The sequence below is a fragment of the Caloenas nicobarica genome, chromosome 2 (genome assembly GCF_036013445.1).
Source record: "Caloenas nicobarica isolate bCalNic1 chromosome 2, bCalNic1.hap1, whole genome shotgun sequence".
NCBI lineage: Eukaryota > Metazoa > Chordata > Aves > Columbiformes > Columbidae > Caloenas > Caloenas nicobarica.
In genome coordinates this window covers 110,061,357-110,074,250 of record NC_088246.1, presented here as the reverse complement: position 1 = coordinate 110,074,250, position 12,894 = coordinate 110,061,357, and the positions used below count along the sequence as shown (strand labels likewise).

The 12,894-nt window shown below is 40.5% G+C and overlaps 1 protein-coding gene across 1 annotated transcript in view; it reads left to right on the top strand.

Moving 5' to 3' along the window:
• GNAL (G protein subunit alpha L) overlaps nt 1–12,894 on the top strand; it is a 191,604-nt gene that overhangs the window by 56,767 nt on the left and 121,943 nt on the right. The gene's annotated exons all lie outside the window — the stretch shown is intronic.

Below are 12,894 nucleotides of genomic sequence, written 5' to 3'. Positions count from 1 at the left end.
TTTTTAAAGTAACAATGTAAATATACCTCTAAAGTTAGTCACCTGGCCTTTGGCCTTAGGTTGAAGGTTACTCATTCTGTACTCTTAACAGAAATGCACTGATTATTATTGCTTATGATAATTACATCTATTCCTAAGATATAGATAAGGTACTGAACGATAGGGGAAGTTTTTAAATGGTTATGTATTTCTGTTTGTGAAAAAATCAGCATGGTTTGCCTTTCATGTTTTCATGTCTGATTTTTCAGAAGCAGTAGTTGCTGACAATATCTGACAACATGTTCTGTCTAATAATTTCAAGCTTGCACAGTATACTTCTGTTCCTTTTCAGAATGTCCCAAGTTCTTTCTACAGCAGGTTTAATCAATTTTTTCTTGAAAAGTATAGTTGGGGGTAGGGTGTGTTTGTTTTTCTTTTATTCAAGGTTATTCAGAACCTAATCTGCCTCTTAGAGGGTGCACTGAGAAATGTAGTTGCTCTTTAGGATTTTTATATACTGATCTACGAACACAATTTTTTCAGGGAACACAAGTCTCGTTTATTGCCTCTTTTGACAAAGAGAGATTTTTATGCTCTGTAAATCAGGAAGGAGAGTTTCAAAGGGCTAGTTCGTATCTTTAGGTAATTACATATTCAGTGTAATCTTCTGAAACATGTATCATCTGTGTCTAAAGGAAACCAGACTGCTGCTGACAGCTCTTATCTCATGAGCATGAAAATTGGGAGGGAGGGGGTTTTTAAAGTGTATATTGTTCTCTTATGATGGTTATTAGTTCTCATGCAACCATGTGAAATCATCTACATGATTTCCTGCAAAACTGATACTGCTGGCATTGATTGTAACAGTGGATGGCAGATACTGAAGAGTTCCCAAGCAAGAAAGTTAAAAGTGTGGAAGAAAAAGCAGAGATTTAAAAAAAAAAAAAAATCAAATCAAATAATTAGATAATGTAATCTTTCAGAAAACAATAGGTTAGTCCTGACAGTTAGACTTGGAAATCAAATAAAGGAGATCAGGGTGCAGAAAGAAAAGGCAGGTGGTATTATTTAATGCACTTACTTCCTATTCTAAAGATAGCTATCTGGATAAAAATGTCAGTGGTATTATGGAGTAATTGTAGACCAGGATGTATTCAGTTTGCTCCAGCTGCTTGACCTTGCCTGGCTGTTAACTGGAATAAAACAAGTCATGTTGTGATCAGCTGTGGAAAGTTATATGAACACCCATGGCTGTGTCTATAGGTGGATGGGCAACTGAACCGAACCCTGCTTGCTGAAGATTTTTCAAGCTCAAAGCAAACTTGTGCTGTGTGCGCAGCTCTGCTGTGCCTCTCCAAACATGTGGATACTCACCCTGGAGAAATGCATATTTGGGCCGTCTGGCCCATCAGGAACTAATGATCAAAACTGGGGTGCAGCTGCTGTTAGAGCAAGCAGCCCAGTGAGGGTGCAGCTTCTCCCTGCAGGTCATCCAGGCACTGGACTGTCATTTTACGTCTTGCTAAACTTATGCAGACTTTGAGTATCTTGAACCTAGGTTTTTTGGCATTTATTATTGGTGGGGTTTTCTTTTGGGAGAGAGAAGAGGTGAAGAGGTTGACAGAAAAATCCTAAAATTATAGGAAACAGAGCCATAAGAGGTGAATTCATACCAAAAGGCAGAAAACTCTTGTGTGTATGTGTGGTGTGAGTAACAAACCGACAACACACGTGTCACCTTAGATTTTTACTTATGTAATCCTACATGGAGAATGGAGCAGTTGTTATCTGCTGCTTGCTTTTCCTTTTTGTTTTAAGGGAAGTTCAGGCTTACCTGAGTGTGGTGATAGGTAGATGCTAATTTTCGTATGTATTGGCATCAGTGCATTTTACTCAAATTGTACTAACTTGTAGTTGTGGTAGAATCTGGGAGGGAGGAATTATGTCAGACTCTAAAACAGTCCTAAAATTACATTCGGCCCTCTGAAGGCAACCGTGAGGCTGACGTGGCCCCCGGTGAAAATGTGTTTGACACTCCTGCTTTAAAAGGTCAAAATGCCAGCTTTTGGAAAAAATAATGTATTGTCATGACCACTGTAGTGATGAGAGACAGGGTAGTTTACAGTTTAAGCATTTTTCTTTGCGTGGCTCCCTACACCTTTGTGAAGCATTACTGAAGCTGGGCTGGTCTCATGAGATTTGGGGATGTGAGTTGCTTGCCCATGTGGAATTTCTCATTGCTTGAGGTCATTGGACGGCTTATTGACCAAGTTGAACAGCACCCTTTTGAAAGAACTGTTCCTTTTTAAGTGGAGAAAAACATCAAAAACCACTAAAAAATGTTTGATCATGAGCAGAGGTGCTAAACTGCGTGCAAAAGCTCTTCTCATAGTGAAACTTGCTGGTGACCATCTCTGCGCCTTTACTTTCCAAGCTATTAACACATCATTGAGAATACACTGATTTTGGCGTGCTGCCATGCAATGCAGTTGCTCAGCTGCACTTCCTGCTAGTAACCTTTATTTCCATTTTACAGTGATTTCAGATCACTGATTATTAGATCTCTAGATGAACTCACCTTGAATCCATTTATAGTCTGTGAAGCGACATAGGCATTTCAAGGGAGGAATTTATTAGATAATAATATAACAATTTTCATGATTCTTAGATTTTAAACATCTGTGCTAGAATGAGGTACATTGCACCCCACATTTGATTTATTGTATTAGCTTGACATCTGGTAAGAAGCTCAGCTGTAGAAATCAGCCTTTAGGCAGATGAATTGCATTATAAGACTCAGTCGTTTTCACTGCAAATGGTTAAAGTTGTTATTGATTATAGAATTTCGCATAATGCATATGGTTTTAACCCTTAGTGGATGTGACTGTGCACAATTATAGCAGATTTTCTGTGTGGCCCGTGTCAGAGGTTTCTCTTCTTATCGTGTATAAGACATTAACCCTCCAAATGTTCACGTGAGCAGATTCTAAGCATAAAATTGGAATGTGTAATAATATTACAATATTTAAATCTGGTGTAATGGTTTTCATGTGCCAAGTAAAAAAAAAAAAATTTTTTTTTTTTAAAAAAAACCCCCCACCATAGTGCACTTTTGGAATAGAGCAAGCTTAAAAAAAAAAAAAAGTATTATATATAGGTAATATAGCATGGTTTTGCTTAGTTTATAAGTAATCCAAATACTTCCAGAGTATTGGTCAGTGTAAAGAATGACCTTTCAAGTTGTCATCATGATTTTGATAAGAAACAATTAAAACAGTCATCTTCTAAGATTTAGCTCTTAAAATCTGATAGTATAATTAAAAACTCAAAAAATGAAGTCCCTTACTTAATAGGTATGTAGTATCTGTATTTCATGTCTGTCAATATTTTGAATTTTTGAAGTGCAGCCTGTCTTTTCAGTATATTCCAAAAAGGCACAGAAAAGGATTACTGGACATTTAAGAAGTGCATGTAAACTCTAACATTATGTAATGTAAATTGTATACTAACAGTAATTCAGATTTCCATAGGCAGTTGAAATTACTAACAGTCCGCGGGAAAGGAAACACAGAATTTGGCACTATTGGAAGTATTTTGCCACAGCATCAGTTTTTTGTGTTACTCTTTGGCTGTGTGCTCCCTACAGTTTATAGAAGACAACCACCAGCTCCCAATATAAATCACATAAAATTTTGGAGGCAACATATGGAAAGGAACCAAGTTAAACGTGAAAATTTAGGCATTTGACTGAGTGACATCTTTTTCTCCTTTCTACTTACCTTCTTGCAGAGCATGCGGAGAAATAACTGGGCTGTTCAGAAGGCTGTAAATAGTGGAGAAGGTAACTTGGGCTGGGGAAGCAGAATGGTAAAGGCATGAAGGGAGCCTGAGGAGATTCACAGATTAGTGGGGAGGCTATTGTTTTCTGATACAATAGAAGGAACAGGCTCTGAAAGGTGTATGGACGCCTGCCATCTTCTGCCTCCTTTCCCTCCTCCTGACAGGACTTCTATGGCAGAAACAGCAGCTCGGTGTGCTGAGGTAGAAGGGTGAGGAAAGAGACCTCTCCATCCCTGGGTCCCCTCTCTCCCCTTGGCTGGTTGTGTTGCTCTCAGAGCTGGACTGGTCTGGGCATTGCTGTTGTTTTCTGCAGTCGTGCTCTTACAGAGCTGTGCCCTTCTGGTGGCTCAAAACTTATTTTTTTTCCTGTTTCATTTATACATAGAATCATAGAATCATTTTGGTTGGAATAGACCCTCAAGATCGAGTCCAACCATTAACCTAACACTGTCACTAAACCATGTCCCTAAGAACCTCACATTTTAAACACCCCCAGGGATGGTGACTCCACTACTTCCCTGAGCAGCCCGTTCCACTGCCTGACAACCCTTTCTGGGGAGGAATTTTTCCTAATGTCCAATCTGAACCTTGTAACTTGAGGCCATTTCCTCTTGTCCTATCACTTGTTACTTCAAAGACCAACCCCCTCCACGCTACAACCTCCTTTCAGGCAGCTGCAGACAGCGATCAGCTCTCCCCTCAGCCTCCTTTTCTCCAGATTAAACAGCCCCAGTTCCCTCAGCTGCTCCTCATCACACTTGTGCTCCAGGCCCCTCACCAGCTTCGTTGCCCTTCTCTGAGCTCGCTCCAGCACCTCAATGTCTGTCTTGTAGTGAGGACATCTTGTACATGGCTCATTGCGTCACAAGACAGAGTTATTAAATTAGGTGAAACAGTTGGGATTGTTTTATATTAAATAATTTTCTCTAGTCAAGGGAACACTGTCTTGTGCCTCTCTGGAAAGCAGTGTTATGCCTTTGATTTCTGTCAGGCAAAACCAGTGGCTGGACTCATGGTTCTGGATAAAACATTGCCCCCAGTAGCCCTTCATGTGCGTGCTGTGGCAGAAGCTGCAGCCCTCGTGGGCCAGGGTGACATGGCAAGGCACAGCGCACTACGTGCTCCACTTGGTCATTACTGGCAACCATAGGGATCCCAGGTCAGATCAGTCGCACTCCTTCTCATCCTGTTCTCTGATACCAGCTGTCCCTTCATACCATCTTCATCACACTTCTCTGTGCTGCTGCCAGCTTGTGATCATGTCTCTCGGATGGAGGTGAGCAATGTTGATCAGTTTTTCCATTAATTCCTATATGTAAAATATTAATACCTTTGTCTACATGAGGAACATTTTATTTGATACGTATTGGGCCTCCGTTATGGGGGGCTGGAGAGTGTTGTCCTTTTGTTTTGCTTTTTGTTTTCATGGTGTGTGACTCTGACAGCTCATGGCCATTCTGAGATGAAATATTTCCAGAAATTAAGCTTTCAAAGGAGGACTCCATGATGATACACACATGCAGAGGAACTGCATTTGAGATGCACAGGCAACTCAAATTTGGGCATTTGCTATCTTCTTTGTCATTTGCTTTTGCAGCCTCAATAAATTATTTTTAAATGCATGATAGATAGTGAACTTCTGTCATGTTTTATGTGCCTTTTACAGATGTAATTCTTGAATCTTTCAGAATGTCCAGCTGTCCATTCCCAAACACACTATAAATTGTTGTATGGACCACAAGCATTTGAATGGTACAGAGAAGTTTTAACCTAGCTTAATGTAAGTCATTTACATGTTGAGACAGAGCATCTTTGTGTGTATTCTTCCAAGCTCTCCTCTTTGTATAGAGTGTTAACACTGGTTTGTATTTCTGGTAAATGTTTTGCAGGACTAATCTATTAATAGCTGGTTTTCCCTACATGAGCAGGCAGCATCCTAAGCTGTCTAAAGGCTAAGAACAGATTTGTCAATGAAAATTTATAGTGGTTATTTTTATTTAAATCGAGTGTTCTCAATTAGCGTCCACCTAAAAGAACTATGTAAAAAATACAATAGTCATAATGTATCTAATGATCCTTTAGTGGTAGATTATGATCGTATCTTTATTAGTGGTAGTAATTGTGGTGACAGTGTTGCTGACAGGTTAAGCCATTTCATACAACAATAGCTTTTGTGCTGTTGCAGCAGGATCAGAAATGCAGTTCCTGAAGATTTGCATATTATGAAGAACAGGCTGCAAAGACATGGAAGCACAATCTTGTCATTGTGTGTAGTGATGTGGGTGGCAGATTGCTATCGCTGATTCTGAGAAAGCAGAGCTTGTGTATGGGTAGGTAGAAAGGCCTTTAAATGTTTTAGGATTGGTGGGCAAATTGATTGGCTAGGTGTGTGGTGTTGAGAGTTGTTAAATACTCCAACTATAAGCTTTTAAAGCCCTCTCAGTGTTTTAGGATGCATAGTGCAGAGTCTGAACAGCTGCCTTAGCTTGGGTTGCTGAACTAGACTGCTTTTGCATTTGTACTATTGCTGACCTCAGACTACTGGGATAGTTCCGCACGTCATTGCTCTACATCATTTGGACATTAGCTAAGATTTAAAATTTCAAGAAGGTTGCAAGGCACCAAACTAGAATGGTTCTCCTAACAACAACGACAAAAAAGTACCTGTAATTATGCAGATTGGTATGGAAACATGACACCATTGTTGATCTAGCTGAAACTTTAAAAACCAGAGAAAATGTTGCCATATTTTAGGAAATTTTTATTTTAAAAACAAACTTCTTCTTTCCCAACGTATGTGAGAAAATACAGATTCGTCAGTAGTTTACTTATTATCTTAAGAGACTTGTTCCAAAATGTCTGCAAGTTCTCTGGACTTTTCAACCTTTCCCCCTTCTTCATGCATACACCCATGGTTTTTTCACCTCTCATCCCAAGTTAAATGATCCTGTGAGATTTCATCCATATTCTTGATCCTTAGGGTAAATTAAACAAATATTTGCTCCAAAGAATCTAACTCGTTACACAAACAGCCCAGTGTGTGCTGGAAAAAACTTTTGCTTTCTAGTAAAAATAGAATCAGTAAAATCATATGGGTTTGAGTTTCATTAACTCATTCCATAAGAGTTCCATCAGAATACCATTGTGATTTTGAAAGTAGCAGGGGATAGAACGTATGAAAAAGAGAATAAAAGAAAACCACGATAGAGTAAGTAGATTTATTTCCCAGGAAGCGGTCACACTATGTTTACAATTGTTTTTCCCCTATCTCACATAGGTATGCAGATGGAATAGTCACCTATATAAGTAATCTGTGTGCTTAGCCTTTTTATCTACTATTTTATCTGTCCAGAGAAATAAATAAACTTGGGTCACGAAAGCATAGAAGTTTAATTGCAACGTAAACCTGGTTTTGGAAAGGACCACTTGGGTCAACAAGTCATGTCTCCAATTATGAGCAAACATGTAATAGCTGTTTAATCCAAAAGATCTTTTGGTTTGCACACATACACCACAAAAATACCTATAGGAAACTTAAAATCTATACCACAAAAGGCCAAGCTGAACATGACTCAACAAGTATTTGTTACAAGCAGGTGTATAGGTTAAGAAAAGATAGATGGATGAGGAGAAAAACACTGTGTGGCTTGTTATTCAGTAAATGTTGATGTTTTATCTGGATTTGCTAGTCCAGACTCATGCAGCCAAGCAAAAGCTCTATTTCTGCAATAAACATCATTGATATAAATCAGGGTGTGACAGTCTGTGAGGCTACACACATCTTGGCAACACTACTACCTGAAGCCAATTTTTACTGATTACTCTTGTGTGTATTAACATGTTTGGATCCTTAAACAGGGTTAGGAAACAGACTTACTTGCTATGAACTTACCAGTGCTTCTGGGCATGGGAATTGCATTAATATGCACTTGCTGGCTGTGGTTACAGAATTCCTTGATTCATGTTAAGTTCTTGTATGCAAGGATTGTGTTTACTTGTAAAAATTTTCTGTTGGACGCCATTGACCATTACTGACGGCACTCAGAAGAATTAGAGCATGTGTTTTTTAGTTTGAATGCCAATAACTTAACTACGTAGAGGCTTTTTTTGAAAATCTCCCATTTGCTGGGGTAGCTGAAACTTAAATTTCTCCAGCAGAGTTAAACAACACTGGAAAAAAATAAAGAGTATCTCTACATCTATATCAAGACAAGAGGGCACAAGTAAATCACGGATCAGATATGTTTGTGGTGAACGTAGAGACAACCTGGCTCAGCAGAATGTTGTCTGATGAAGAGGGGTGGAGGCTGGCGTGCTGCGACTGCCGGAGTTTTGCTGAGGCGTGTGCCTCAGAGTTAAAGGTGAGATTAAGGCACATCTCATATGTGTTCAGTGTCTCACAATTCTTTTTTCCTCAGTTTTTCAGTCCTGTCCAAATAGGGAGATGGTGATAGTGGAGCTGAGTAATACTATTAAATGCAAAATTCTGTATGACATACAAAACCCTTTATAAACTGCAGATGAATGATTTGGCTTCAGTGTTACAGCTGTGCAAGATGTTGGTCAGCATGTTGCAGAGAATCCAGGACATATCTCCTGTATAGATTTTTTTTTTCCCCTACTTTTTAAAGTAGCAACTCCATCTATAATTCTAGATGACTTCTTTATTTATTGATGAATTCACTTCTAAACTGGGGTGATATTAGCATGTTTTGCTATTTAGGTGCCTTCTGTTTTGCCAACAATATAACAAGGTAACAGGGTTTCACAAATTCATCAGACGAGAGGTTGTCCTTTTGCTTATTGCAAAAGCATCCGTATCAGGTTGTTTAACGGTGTTATTTGATTGTAATATGTAAGAATATTCAAACCACACAATGTTACTTAATCTTTTAAATGTTACTAGGCCCTTGCTGGATTTGTCTTAGTTTCGATCAGCAACTTCTGTCCCAGTACTGACAGATGGACATGTGTGCAGTGCTGCCCTGTGAGTCTCTCTTCATAGAAAGGGATTCCTAGTCTGAAAAGACAAGTAATAAACACATGAAATTTTACCAATAAGTATCTAAATGCAAACCCTGAGCTAATGGGATGGCCAGAGCAGAAATTCCCCTTTCCCTCTGCTTCCTTGTGGGACATGGATGATGGGTAACTAGGTTGGATGAGTAACTAGATTGGATGAAAGAGGATTGTCCTTTCTTTAACGTGATCATACTGCAAATATGGTTTTCACCTCATGCTTTTCAGCGTAGATTTCCAGGAGCATCTGGCTCCTTGGAGGTAATCCTCCCCTTCATAAATGCTTTCTCAGGGCAAAAGTCTATCAACCTTACTTCTGTGAGCTGGACCCAAGCTGCCTGTAGTTTTTCTCTGGAAAGCCTTTCTTTCTCTTCAGACCCTATTACCTTTTTTCCACAGTCTTTTACCACATTGCTTCACCTGCTTTCTCCCTTTCACTGCTTGCCTGTGCCTCGCAGAGATGGGGGGTTGTGGTTTGTGGGACAGGACCAGGTGAGGGGTAAGCTGGCTTGTCAGGTGAGTTACGTGGTGGCAGCTGCCAAGTAAACGAGTATGGCATGGGAAGGGGACAGCAAAACTGGGTCAGGGAGCCGGAGAACTCTGCAGAGCATTGCTGTGCCCCTCAGCATTGCCTGACCTTCTCCTGCATCAGTGAGTTTGTCCTTAATCCATGGACGTGAAGTCAATTTGGGCTCAGGTCTGCAGTCACTGTGGAAATGCATACCTCACTTTCTCTGGCATGTCTCCCATCCCACTTCTTAAAACCAAAGAGCTCCTCTTGAAATTCTTTTAATGGCTTTTTTGAGGTTACGGGTTTAAACACAAAAGGATAAAGGATAGATTTTTTTTTTTTTTTTTAGCATGCCATTCACCTCTCTGCAGAGCACGTGCTGTGTATTTTCTAGACCCTTAGTATTTTTAATACAGTCATAATTTTTTGGTTCCTGGTTCATGCATCTTATAAGGATCCATATGTAGCATTCTAGGGAGTGTATAGTTTTGTGTAAATATTTGACATCTGCAGGGAGACAAACTTACCAAGAATTTGTTACCAGAGAGAAATAATTTTTTTTTATTACCTATACAAATACCAATTTATTTTTCTCTTTTCAGACCATGGTTTGACGATGAGGTGGAGTAGAAAACATCGGTACTAGTGAGTTGCATATCCTGATGTGCAGTGACAGGCTACAAGAAAAAGAAAGGTCAGTGAGGAGAAGCAGCCCAGGTCACCACAGTGTTACCCACTCAGCGTAGTGCCCATACCTGAGGACAGTGACAGCAGACAGTTCAGAGACCCCTGTGAGTGCTGAGGCAGGAAGAGTGGCAAGCAGGAAGAATCTCTTTTCCAGTTACTTAACTCCCCCCCACTAAGCTTTTGTTTACATCTGTCTTTCCATTTGCTGTTGGGTTTTTTTTGGTTTTTTGGGTTTTTTTTGGTTTTTTGGGGGTTTTTTTTGAGAAGCAGAACCAGAGCCACAGTAGAGGCTGTGTAAAGGGAAGATGGTTTGCAGAGGGTCTGCAGAGTTTCTGTAAAGCAACTTTCTGGACCTCTGCCTAACATTTGCATGAAAAAGCTCTGCATCAATCCTGCTCAGGATTAGAGGGGCAAGAAGCAACTGGGTCTCTTGAGCTGTGTCTATAGGAGCTCCCCATTAATTCTCACTGGGTTTTGTCCCTCTTTAGCCCAAACAGAATGGGCATGAGGAACAAGACTGTGACTTTGTGCCTGGGGTGCCCACCCAGTATGACTGTTTCTCTGAACTTAGCTTCAGCTGGGTTCAGTTCTTGTCCATTCAAGAATGCAAACATGGCCTAACAAGGCAAAGGAAAGTGGGAAATAAAGGTGTCTCTGGTTTCCCTCTGGGAAGGCTTATGCTGTTATCACCTGGTTTCACAATGGGCCAACACTAAGTTTGAGCACGAAGCAGGGGAAGATGGACCTTACGCATATGCGCTGTGTGTGTTTATATTTACATATATGTGCATATATAAACACACATGTATATATATGTTCCCCGATCTGATGGGGCAGAAGCAATGTGAAATCCCTCATTTTCAGGAGGACTAGGAACTTGAGGAGGATGCCATGTTGGTTGCCTGGGAAGAGCAGGAAGAATCTTGCCCAGGATTTTGTTTTTATTCACACATACAGTTTGTACTAGAAGCTAGTTTAGTAAAACAGTATTGATGAAACCTTTTAGAGAGGCAGGTATTTGGATTATGCTCACAGTTTGGGTTTGTCCATGTGCAGAGGAGACATATATTCATGTTATAGCTGTGATTTCTCTCGGGGGAGGGAAGGGGGGGAAATTGCTGTGTCCAAAGGGAGTGAAAGCTTGTCTTGTGTTTATTATTGCTTCTAGGATCTTGTACTTTTGAATGCGTTGGGATAAGTGCTGTATTGGGAAAAGCAAAGGGAGGATTTGGAATATAATTACAGCCAAAAGTTCTTTCTGGGCACAGGTTGCTTGCGCGTGTCACTCTTGAACTGTGTGATCTTTTCTCAGGAGGAAGAGACCCAAAAGGGCAATGGGGGTTTTTGAGGGGGAGAGAGGAAATGAGAAACACTTTCCCTCTTTTGGAGAAAGGTAAAAGCAGGATATACTAGGATCCTGTCAAATCCTATTTATTGGCACTGAGCCTTTTCAAAGCTGGGAACAAATCTGCACTGAAAATCCCAATGTTAGTAAATGCAGGAAGAAAACTGCTGAGGAGAGGAGGGGAAGAAACAAGGCAGATTAAACTCCTAGGACTGACTGACACTAGCCAGATTTGGGATCTAGGTCCCAAACTGAGGTATTTACTTAGGAGATAAATATGGCTATGCACATCTCGTGCATCATAAATTACGCCTTCTGACACTGAGGAACTATGAAAATCCAGACCCAGTTAGTGAATTCTAGCCAAGCCTGTCCAGTTTTGAGCCCTCTTAGGGCTACAGCAGAGAGTTAATGTGACTGCTCTTCACGAAAGCCATTCATCGTGTATCTCGTGCCTGAGAGCCTCGAAAATCAGCAGTCACCCTGAACTGTGCTTCCAAACCTACCTGTGTCTGAGGAGGCTTTTGCCCCTCCAGACAGCAATATGTCAAGAGGAAAAAAGCAGTCTGTCCTAAAAAACGCAGTACTGTAATGCTTAAAAACACATATTTTGGCCTGGCAGATCCTGTCAATTTTTTCCTGTAGTGTGTCTGCAACCCTTCTGCCTCCCGCTATGTAAGGAGGCAGATAAAACAGCTTCCAGAGTCTACATCAAGCAGTACCACAAAACCACCTATCTGGTACTTGAATTCAATAGTCTCTTGAAAACTCCATGCACCCAACCACAGGTGGAGCAGTACCTGTTTCTCTTCTGGATCCTGCCCTTTTCACCTTCCTGTGGTGTGTGCTTAAAACAGACAGTACCAGTTCCTCTTCCTTGATCGAGCACTTCCCACCTGAGTGAGAGAGTAATTGAAAGAAACTAAATCCTTCTGTTTGTAAAATATAGTTTCTTTTTGCCACATCCATCTCAAGGCTTTTTAGATAAAAATCATGTTGAATGAAGTTGATGGCGGATTTCTCTAGATTTTACTCAGGACCAGGATTTTGCGCGCATGCGTAGCTATCAAAATACTAATTTTTCACTAATCCATCTTCGAAAGTCTGGGGGAACAATAATATTTGGAGATAAAGGCTGAAAATATTTTGGGACTTGAGAGGTGTTGTGTCCATCGTTCTTCAGTGCTCTTGTGCTGCAGTCAATTGCGGATCATGTTTGAGTAGTGCGGGTAGTTTCTGTGCAGTGGGAGTTTAGGAAGGACCAGATGCTGTGCTGCCATTTTTGTGCTGAAATGCCAGTTTGCAGGGTGAGAGGAGATTTGGAAGCAAGAAGGAATACCTATGATGTTGTCTAGATTGATGTTTCATTGCAGGACCTAAAATGGAGGTAAACGAACCAACAAATGTGGTTTCTTGTCTTTAGAGACTTGTGGTGGTATTAGCATGTATGTTGTTATGTTTGGGTTAAAGAGTATTGTGGGCTTTTGGTACAGCTTCGTTTTCTCATTCAGCT